Source organism: Bubalus bubalis, chromosome 7 (assembly GCF_019923935.1).
Source record: "Bubalus bubalis isolate 160015118507 breed Murrah chromosome 7, NDDB_SH_1, whole genome shotgun sequence".
Classification (NCBI taxonomy): domain Eukaryota; kingdom Metazoa; phylum Chordata; class Mammalia; order Artiodactyla; family Bovidae; genus Bubalus; species Bubalus bubalis.
In genome coordinates this window covers 86,363,745-86,373,748 of record NC_059163.1, presented here as the reverse complement: position 1 = coordinate 86,373,748, position 10,004 = coordinate 86,363,745, and the positions used below count along the sequence as shown (strand labels likewise).

The 10,004-nt window shown below is 38.0% G+C and overlaps 1 pseudogene; it reads left to right on the top strand.

Moving 5' to 3' along the window:
* Nucleotides 1–8,518: 8,518 nt before the first annotated feature.
* LOC102403945 lies at nucleotides 8,519–8,832 on the top strand (annotated as a pseudogene).
* The last annotated feature ends 1,172 nt before the right edge of the window (nucleotides 8,833–10,004 follow it).

The window sequence follows — 10,004 nt, the reverse complement described above, 5'->3', positions numbered from 1 at the left end:
ACAGAGCATGAGATGGCTGGATGGCATCACCGACTTGATGGACATGAGTTTGAGTGAACTCTGGGAGTTGGTGATGGACAGGGAGGCCTGGCATGCTGCAATTCATGGGGTCACAAAGAGTCGGACATGATTGAGCGATTGAACTGAACTGAACTGAGTCTTACGTTGCAGGGGGCTTCACTGGTGGCTCAGACAGTAAAGAATCCACCTGCAATGCAGGAGACCTGGGTTCAATTTCTGTGTTGTGAAGATCCCCTGGAGAAGGGAATGGCTACCCACTCCAATGTTCTTACTTGGGGAGTTCCAGAGACAGGATGCTGGCAGGTTGCAGTCTGTGGGTTACAGAGAGTCGGACACGACTGAGGGACTAACATTTTCACTTCACGGTGTAGTTGGAGTGCTTTGAGCCCTTCAGCTGTTCAACACTGACCAAGTGCTTATTAGATGAGAACTTTCTCCAGTTTCCTATAAATTCTGGCCATAATTAAATGGACATTGGTTTCTAGATCATTCAAGAATTTTTATACTTTCATTACTCTGTTATGCTATAATACAGTAGTTGAAGACCTAAGAACCCACATATTGTAAAAAATTAATTCTAAAAATTGTTTTAATAGGCAAGAATGGTATTAATGTCTAGAGAATTTAAGAATAGATACAATAAGTTCATTTACCCTATAGATGATTTCTACTGTAAAGCCGTTTTATTGCTCTTAGAAACATGATTGTAAAGTTCAACCATCACTGATCAGGTCCAATTCAATTACATTGCTCCTTATATACATCACTCTTAAAACACATTTACACATTAAACAAAGCAGAAAGCCCTAAGTTAACAACTGTATAGTCTACTCAACTTATTTTTTTTTATACCGATGCAATGACTTTTCCTAATAACTGCTCATTCATGATCTTGCTTGTTTATAATCAGCAATTTTAGCATGAACTGATAAATATATATGTAGATTATGTCTCCCTCTATTTAATCACTTGAATCATATCTAGTTCTAGTAATGAAATGTCCTGCTTTAGGGGAAAAAAATGCCTCATGAATTTATATTCGTTCTCCTTTGATGTTAGTTTATGGTGAAGACTATGTAGCAAAGAGGTACAAAAAATGCAATGGCTCCAGTAGAGATAGTTTATTATTTTCTTCTATGTAAAAGTCAAGGAAGGGTAGTTGGGCTTTATGACATCTCCCAGAGGCAATGGCTGCTTTAGCATTCACCAAGGCATTGCCCTCATCTGCCTCAGTGTCTGTCCAATCAGACACTGAAGTCTGATTGCCACGATGTCCAGTTTCTCCCAGTGGAAACCAAGGAGGGTACAAAGGAGCACTCGTGGTGTGGTAAGACCCAGCCTTGGAATGGCACAAGTCCCTTCTGCTCACATTCCATCAGTGAGAACTCTCTCACGTGTTTACTCTGGCTGTAAGAAAAGGTGACTGAGTAGCTCTGAATGACCAAGTATGGTTTTAATTCTTTGTTCCTATGGATGGAGAATAGAACAGATTCCAGAGGACAACTGGTCTCTAACACTTTTAATAAACATTGACGTTTTGCATTTATTTTGTCATGTATCTGAAAGTGAGAAACAGAACAACTTAGATTTCGTAAGTTTGAATGAAAAAATGAATTTAATATTGGATTATTTTTGTTAACTGATCATTTCTTTTTAGCTGTGATAATATTCTTTGATGAATATGAGTTCTGAGGAAGAAAACTGCTACTATTTATCAAGAAATCACTCAAAATTTCCTTTGAGTTTGAAAATGGACATGCTCTTAGCTTATAAGCAGAACTGAATGAATAAGTTTTCTAATTGCTCAAAAGATACCCACTGCTACTCCCATCATGATTGTGGGTTTAGTCAGGAGTGGTGATAGCTTCAAGGCAAATACTTTGGATGCACAAACCATTTCAATTTCCCTGTTTTACCAACTTACTGGTTTATAACTCCCTGCTCCTTAGATGTAATTTACTTTAGAAATGTATTTATTTTATTCTTAGCACTTTTTAAAGTTAATTTTTATTGGAGTATAGTTGATTTACAATGTTGTATTAATTAATTTCTGCTGTACAGCAAAGTGAATCAGTTATAAATATATATGACTCTGTCCTTTTTTTTTAGATTCTGTTCCCATATAGGTCATTACAAATGATTGAATAGAGTTCCCTGTGCTACATGGTAGGTTCTAATTAGTTATCTATTTTATATACAGTAGTGTGTATATGTCAATCCCAATCTCCCAATTTATCCCTTCCTCACCTTCCCCCATAAGTTTGTTTTCTACATGTGTGACTGTATTTCTGTTTTGTAAATAGATTAACTTGTACCAAATTTTTAGATTCCACATGTAATGTAATATGGCATTTTATATTTATAATATGTGTGACTGTATTTCTGTTTTGTAAATAGATTAACTTGTACCAAATTTTTAGATTCCACATGTAATGTAATATGGCATTACATTACATTTTAATATGTAATGTAATGTAATATGGCATTTGTCTTTCTCTGTCTGACTTACTTCACTTGGTATGACAATCCCTAGGTTTTCCATGTTGCTGTAAATGGCATTATTACATTCTTCTTAATGGCTAAATAATATTCCGTTGTATACATGTACCACAACTTGTTCATCCATTCACCTGTTGATGGGCATCTAGGTTGCTTCCATGTCCTGCCTATTGTAAATAGTGCTGCAGTTTTCTTTCAGGGTGCATATATCTTTTCAAATTATGATTTTCTCTGGATATATGCCCAGAAGTGGGATTGCTGGATCATATGGTAGCTCTATATTTCATTTTTCAAGGAATCTCCATACTGTTTTCCATAATGGCTGTATAAATTTACATTCCCTGCATCATGTAAGAGGGTTCCCTTTTCCCCACACCCTCTCTAGAGTTTATTGTTTGTAGATTTTTTTTTTTGGATGATGGCCATTCTCACCAGTGTAGGGTGATACCACATTGTAGTTTTGATTTGCATTTCTCTAATAATTAGTAATGTTGAGTGATACTTAGTGATATTCAATTTCCCTGTTTCTCCCAACTCACTGCTTTATAATTCCCTGTTCCTCATATAAATTTAGTTTATAAATTTAAATTATTACATCTGTGTAATATTTTATTGAATTTTTAGTTCAAAAGTAAACTAGAGCAAATGCTTTTCCACCATAAAAAGATGAAATAAAGAAAAAGGATAAAATAGAAAGCAAAGCATATTGAATTGAAAATTCTGAAGAGAAATTTCATTTGAATTAAAATTTGATTAGGAGAAGGGATACATGTATTCAGGAAGGCATGGAGAGAATCAGAGAGGATAATCATCCTACCACTGGGAAATAATAATATATCTTTCTAAGTAACACACAAGTAACAGTAAATTGAGGTTCTTACACCATTATAGTTAGCTGGAACACTTTTAAACTTAGAACAAAATTATATGTGAAATTAGAAGGAAGAGTGATGGGGTTCTCCTAGCGTAGAACTTCTAGAGTTCTACAGATCCAGAAATTATCTAAGGGAATATATTAGGCCTCTATCAGCAACTCCACTTTTATATATTTAGCTTGAAGATGTGCAAAAGTTAAACACATACAGTTTTTTTTTAATAATCTTTTACCTCACTATACTTTGCTAACATCATGTTGGTGAAAAAATAGGCTGTGCTGTGCTTAGTCATATCTAACTCTTTGCAACCCCGTTGACTGTAGCCTGGCAGGCTCCTCTGTCCATGGGATTAAGACTGGAGTGGGTTGCCATGCCCTCCTCCAGGGAATCTTCCCAACCCAGGGAGTGAATCCAGGTCTCCCACACTGCAGGTGGATTCTTTACCATCTGAGCCACCAGAAATGCCCAAGAATACTGTAGTAGGTAGTCTATCCCTTCTCCAGGGAATCTTCCTGACCAAGGAATTGAACTGGTGTTTCCTACATTGCAGGTGGATTCTTTAACCAGCTAAGCTACCAGGGAAGCCTGAAAAAAAAATAGGCTATTTTATTACAAAATACTAGGAAACAATTCTTATCTTTGCAGTTAGAAGCTTAATGATAATTAAAATAAAAGTTAGTGAATTACCTTTACAAATTACTCAGTATCATCCTTTGAAAAATATTGTCAAACCACAACAAGAAAAGGGAGCTGCAGCCAGGCCCTACCACTAGTGAAACATTCTCCTTTACATTTCACATACTTCCTATACTTTGAATCTACTTCTTTCTATTATAACTAACTACAGAACAATAGTGATCAGTTGGCAGTTTTCACCTTTATAATGTACCAAGTCACTGTTATTAAGCTGCTCAACTTTGCTCAGGCTGAAAAAAGTCCTTTCATTGTGAGATGCCCTTTTTGTCCAGTTCATTTGAGCCATATATATAAGCTGTGTGAAATCTGTAAGAACCCACAGTATCTTAACTGGGCTTCAGAGAGCACATATTTATTTAAAAAAACTTTTTAGAGAAAAAACATGTTATGGTTTCTTTGGACTGGGTCCCTGACAAAGGGCAAGAGTCTGGCATGATTTGGCTTGGCATGACTTCTGAGAATTCAGGATCTTCCCGTCTGGGGACCCACAATGTGTGCCCAAGGACATGACCATAGTTAGGTTTCAGGTTCTGCGGGGAACACTTACATCTTGACTGTGCTCCAAGATGTTCCAGAAACCCTGAGAAACACAGCTAATCCTAAGCAAAGTTTCAAGCTGAGAATTATCTGATAACTTTTTATTTCTTATTTATTCTGTCTTCCATCATATTTTATACCCCAGGAACCCCATACTCTCATCATAGTTCTCATTTATCTCCGCTTTTACTATGTCACCTGTCAGAAGCTATTTTGGATTATTATAGTGAAAAGGACAAGTGACAAAGGGTAGCTAAGAGCAGTGACTGCATCCTTTACTATCATGTATTCTAACGGCACATGTGATGAGCACAGATCTATTACTTTGCTCGAGAATAATCAAACTTAGAGGTTAGATTTCAGACAGAAATACAAGCAGGTGAATAAACATCCTAGACAAGAAGAAGATCTTATCTTCTGAGCCATGTCTTAAAGATGGGCTGCAGTTTCATTAAAGCATGCATTTGGATCTGCTGGGAAAATGAAGTAACTTATTTTAGGTGTGGATGGTATTTCATATTATTGCTTTGTAACTCAAATTTAAGTCAGCTGCCTGGATGCAGGGACTCTATAATGTCTGGAACATCCTCCTGAAGCTCAGAGAAAGGAACCTGTTGCTCAAAAGAGTTCTTTTGGTAAGTCGGTGGAAATAGTGAATTTGAGTAGTGTTGAAATAGGCAGTTGCCCAAGTGGTCAAAGCAATCTATTTATGGCTTTCTTATTATGGTGTGTATTTAGGCAACCGTCCGAGGCTAAGGTATACATTCAGGCATAGGGGAATGTGATAGATGCCTTCTTTGGAAATCTATCTTCTTTGGAAAGTGGAAAGATGTTTCACAGATTAAATTCAGAAACAGCCAACAAAAGGACTTAAGGAGATATGGCTTGTCCAAGTAAAAGTGATTTATTCAAAAAGTGATTTAATAAAACTGGAATAAGCACTGCAGGGAGGTTTATGTAAACCAGCAGATATGGTCATTATCTGTAAGATAAAAATTCGGTGAGATAGGACACATGATATGAGACAAAGATATGTGCAAAACTATCATCAGATCTAAACTGAGAAGTTCTCAGAGATGGCTCCTAAAAGAATACTCATTGAAGTTACAAGAGTTGGGAAGTTTAACTGTTAGATGTTATGTGATGGATAACAGGTTATTGATATGAGAGAGAGTACTATGTTTTAAAAAATTGCTATAGTGCCATCTGACAATTCAAGTGGTCTAAGACTCTGTGATAACTCATTACTCTTTACATTTGTAAGTTGTCAAAATTCCAAGACAATGAGGTATAATGGTAAAACATGGACATGGGAACTGGAGGGCTTTCCATCATAAGGTGGTAGCTATTCAGTCTCTCTGAATGTTAGGCACAGGACTAGATTGTGTGAGAACCTTTCAGCTGTATAATTTTGTGATTTTGTGAATATGATGTACATGAAAACACCACCAAAAAATACTGGCATAAAATCATAGAATTTTAAAGGAATGCTGTGGTATAATGAATGGAAAATTTTTAAATATTTTATTTGTGGGTTTATTCTCAAGTTTCTAGTAGTAATTAGTATTTAATTGTCTATCTTTTGTCAAAAGAAACCCGTATATGTGTTGTTACAGAGCTAAAAAAAATGCAAGTGGTGAATGGATATTTAGGGTAATCTGAGTCTTAATGCCATTCTTGGGGTTGAGTTGCCTGCCAGAGACCTAAATCTCTAACATCAGAAAGTGAAACGCCTTCATCTATGTGAGCACAATAAGTCCTCTGTTGGAGTTTTGGGGAATGTGGACAAACAGAGATATGATCCATTTCATTTTTCTGTGTAGAGATGCTTATGCCTCCTCTGGCTTGCTTTTACTGGGACAGAGAGATTTGGAGGCTGGAGAGCGCCAGCATCTCAAGAGGACCACAGTTGCCCACAGGATGGAAGTGGTGGAGGAGAAGGTCACTGTTGCCAGAGCAAACTCTGCCTCCCCTCGGCAGGTCATGATAACAGTCGATTATTAGCAACAACAGGAAGGAACTGGCAGATACCTTAGGGATGAAGTAACTTCTACATGCTTTACATCATTCCAAGAACATCACTCTTTAAAACAGTGTTGAGTTTTTAAGGAATTCTTTTTGGATCTACTTTAAGATAATTTTTAATCAATGTATTATAGTCTAATGGATATGAGTTCAACTCTGATTGGGAATTAGACTGCCCTGTCTCAAAACACACTTTACCATTTAATTTGAGCAAATTTTTTAACCTTTGGAGAAGGCAATGGCACCCCACTCCAGCACTCTTGACTGGAAAATCCCATGGATGGAGGAGACTGGAAGGCTGCAGTCCATGGGGTCGCTGAGGGTCAGACACGACTGAGCGACTTCACTTTCACGCATTGGAGAAGGAAATGGCGACTCACTCCAGTGTTCTTGCCTGGAGAATCCCAGGGACGGGTGAGCCTGGTGGGCTGCCGTCTGTGGGGTTGCACAGAGTCGGACACGACTGAAGCGACTTAGCAGCAGCAGTAGCAGCAGTGTGTTATTTTCCTTATTAATAAACTGCCAATAAAAAGAATATGTACCTCAGGATAACGGAGATGATAAAAGAGGTACTTAGCAAGTGTTTATCAATAGAATGGCCAATGTTTATTAGTTATTAATATTGTTTCTATGTAAAACAAACAGATTTCTGTAACTAAAACCTCAGATAGTTGATAAATGTGGTTATTAAACCTGAACATGACTAGCATTTCATTCTTTTTAATTTCTATTATATTCAGATGTACTTGTCAAAATCTTTCAAGATTCTAATTGCTCTCAGGGTCATCCACCTTTGTTCTTGTCATTCAATTTTTATTATTATTATTATTATTTTTTACTTTACAATATTGTATTTGTTTTGCCATACATCAACATGCATCCACCACGGGTGTACATGTGTTCCCCATCCTGAACCCCCCTCCCACCTCCCTCCCATACCATCCCTCTGGGTCATCCCAGTGCACCAGCCCCAAGCTTCCTGTATCCTGCATCGAACCTGGACTAGTGATTAATTTCTTATATGCTATTATACATGTTTTAATGCCATTCTCCCAAATCATCCCCCCTCCTCCCTCTCCCACAGAGTCCAAAAGACTGTTCTATACGTCTGTGTCTCTTTTGCTGTCTCGCATACAGGGTTGTTGTTACCATCTTTCTAAATTCCATATATATGCATTAGTATACTGTATTGGTGTTTTTCTTTCTGGCTTACTTCACTCTGTATAATAGGCTCCAGTTTCATCCACCTCATTTTCTATAATTCCCCATTTTCTCTTACCAGCTTTAAACAAAGCTGTAAAAGGTATGAGATCAGTAATCACTAACCCTAATGCCATTGTCTCACAGTCTGAATTATTAGCTTTAAGCATTTTTCCTTGCCTGTCTTGGTTCTTTGTTAAGCATCTCCCCAGGAAGGCATAAATTGGAAGACTGGGATTGACACATACACACCATATATATAAAATGGATAACTAACAAGGACCTACTATATAGCATGGGAGCTCTACTCAGTACTCTGTAATGACCTATATGGAAAAAGAATCTAAAAAAGAGTGGATGTATGTGTATGTATAACTGATTTACTTTGCTGAACACCTCAAACTAACAGAAACTTGTAAATCAACTATACCCCAATAAAAATTAATTACAAAAGAAGGAAAGATTGAGAGTTTATGTACAAAAAAAGGCATGCCACTCAAAAGCCTTCTAATGATATGGTATGGACCTTTCATTTTATTCTCTCAATTATTATAAAAATTTAGATGGTAAGTATCTCTTAGAAGTACGGAACTGTAAGTCATACTCCTCCACTCCACTGCTATCACAGATGCCCGTGTCCATGCCCCCGCCTCCTTCCCCACTTCATGACTGGCTAAGCCCACAAACTAAGAGCTGAGGAGGAGGACCAGCTGCTGCCAAACCCACCTGCCATGAGGTGGAGGGAGCCAGATGGGCAGGATGCCATCTGCAGGCAGTTCCATTTCAAAGACTTCAGTAGGGCTCTTGGCCTCCTGGTGACGGTGGCCTGCAGAGTGAAAAGCTGGACCAGCATCCTGAATGGTTTAACCTGTGCACCAAGGTCCACACCATCCTGAGTACCCACAAGTGTCCGGGCTTTTCAGAAAGGGACATACACATGGCCAGCTTCAGGGAGCAAGTGGCAGGGTCCATGACATAGACCCCACCCTTCATCTCTGAGTTTTTCAGGGGATCCAGGGAACTGGGGAGCCCTGAGATGTTGCTGCAGTCAAAACTGCCAAGTCAGTACTGCTGCCTCTGATTAGAGGCAAGTTATTTCCCTGGAAGGAGAGGGCCATATCTCCTGCCAAGATGAGGAAATTAGACCATTTTTCCCACACCACTCTCCTCCTCCTTGGACCTCTGAAACATGTACACTGATCTGAGTAAGTTCTTCTCTTGCTTCACTACTTCCCAGCAACAGTAATGATTTCTTTTCAAGCCATGTCTTGCTTGCTCCTTTTCTGACTCATTTCCCAAGAAGCTTGATGGAAACTGTGTCTAAGACAAAGTTTTATCTTAGAAACCAGGACCCTCAAGTTGTCCTCATCCTATGTGACAGAAATGCATTCACTTTTATGCCTCAAATAAAATCATTGTTTCACTTGGGGGAAAAAAAAAAACAAAACAAAAGAAATATGGTACTATAAATCTCAAAATTTCCACTCCTTTATTTTATAGATGACCAGGAAAAGCCCCCCTGAACTGAGAATGTCTTTTAAAGTCCCACAAATATTTTCTAGCTAGCACTGTTATAAGATAAATCTTGGATTCTGTGGTTTTACAAATTTCTCTTCTTAATGCACAACCTGTCTTCAGCTCCTATTCTTGCAAATTGTTCTTAGAAAGCAGTGAGTAGAAAGCTCTTCTTGGCATCAACAAGTGAGAAATGACAACATTCTAGTGTTATCTCCCCTAATAGATAAAACATTAGCCTAAATACTTCATGATGATTTCAACATGACCATAGGCAGAGGAAATGACAGGTTTGGATGCTGGCAGCTTCTCAGGACCATAAAATTAGCATATGTAGGCACTTGATTGGAGAAGGAAATGGCGACCCACTCCAGTATTCTTGCCTGGAAAATCCGCATGGACAGAGGAGCCTGGTTGTCTACAGTTCATGGGGTCACAAAGAATCCAACATGACTGAGTGACTAAGCACAGCACAGCACAGGCACTAAATTATTCTATCAGTGTCTAAGTAAATTATTTCTGAAGATAAAATATGTTCCTTGTTTGGGTCAATTCTGCCTGAAATGGTATTTTATACAAGCTTTGTAAAAGAACTTGCTAAGAAAGCTAGTTTTATCTGCAAGAGTTTTTCACTAT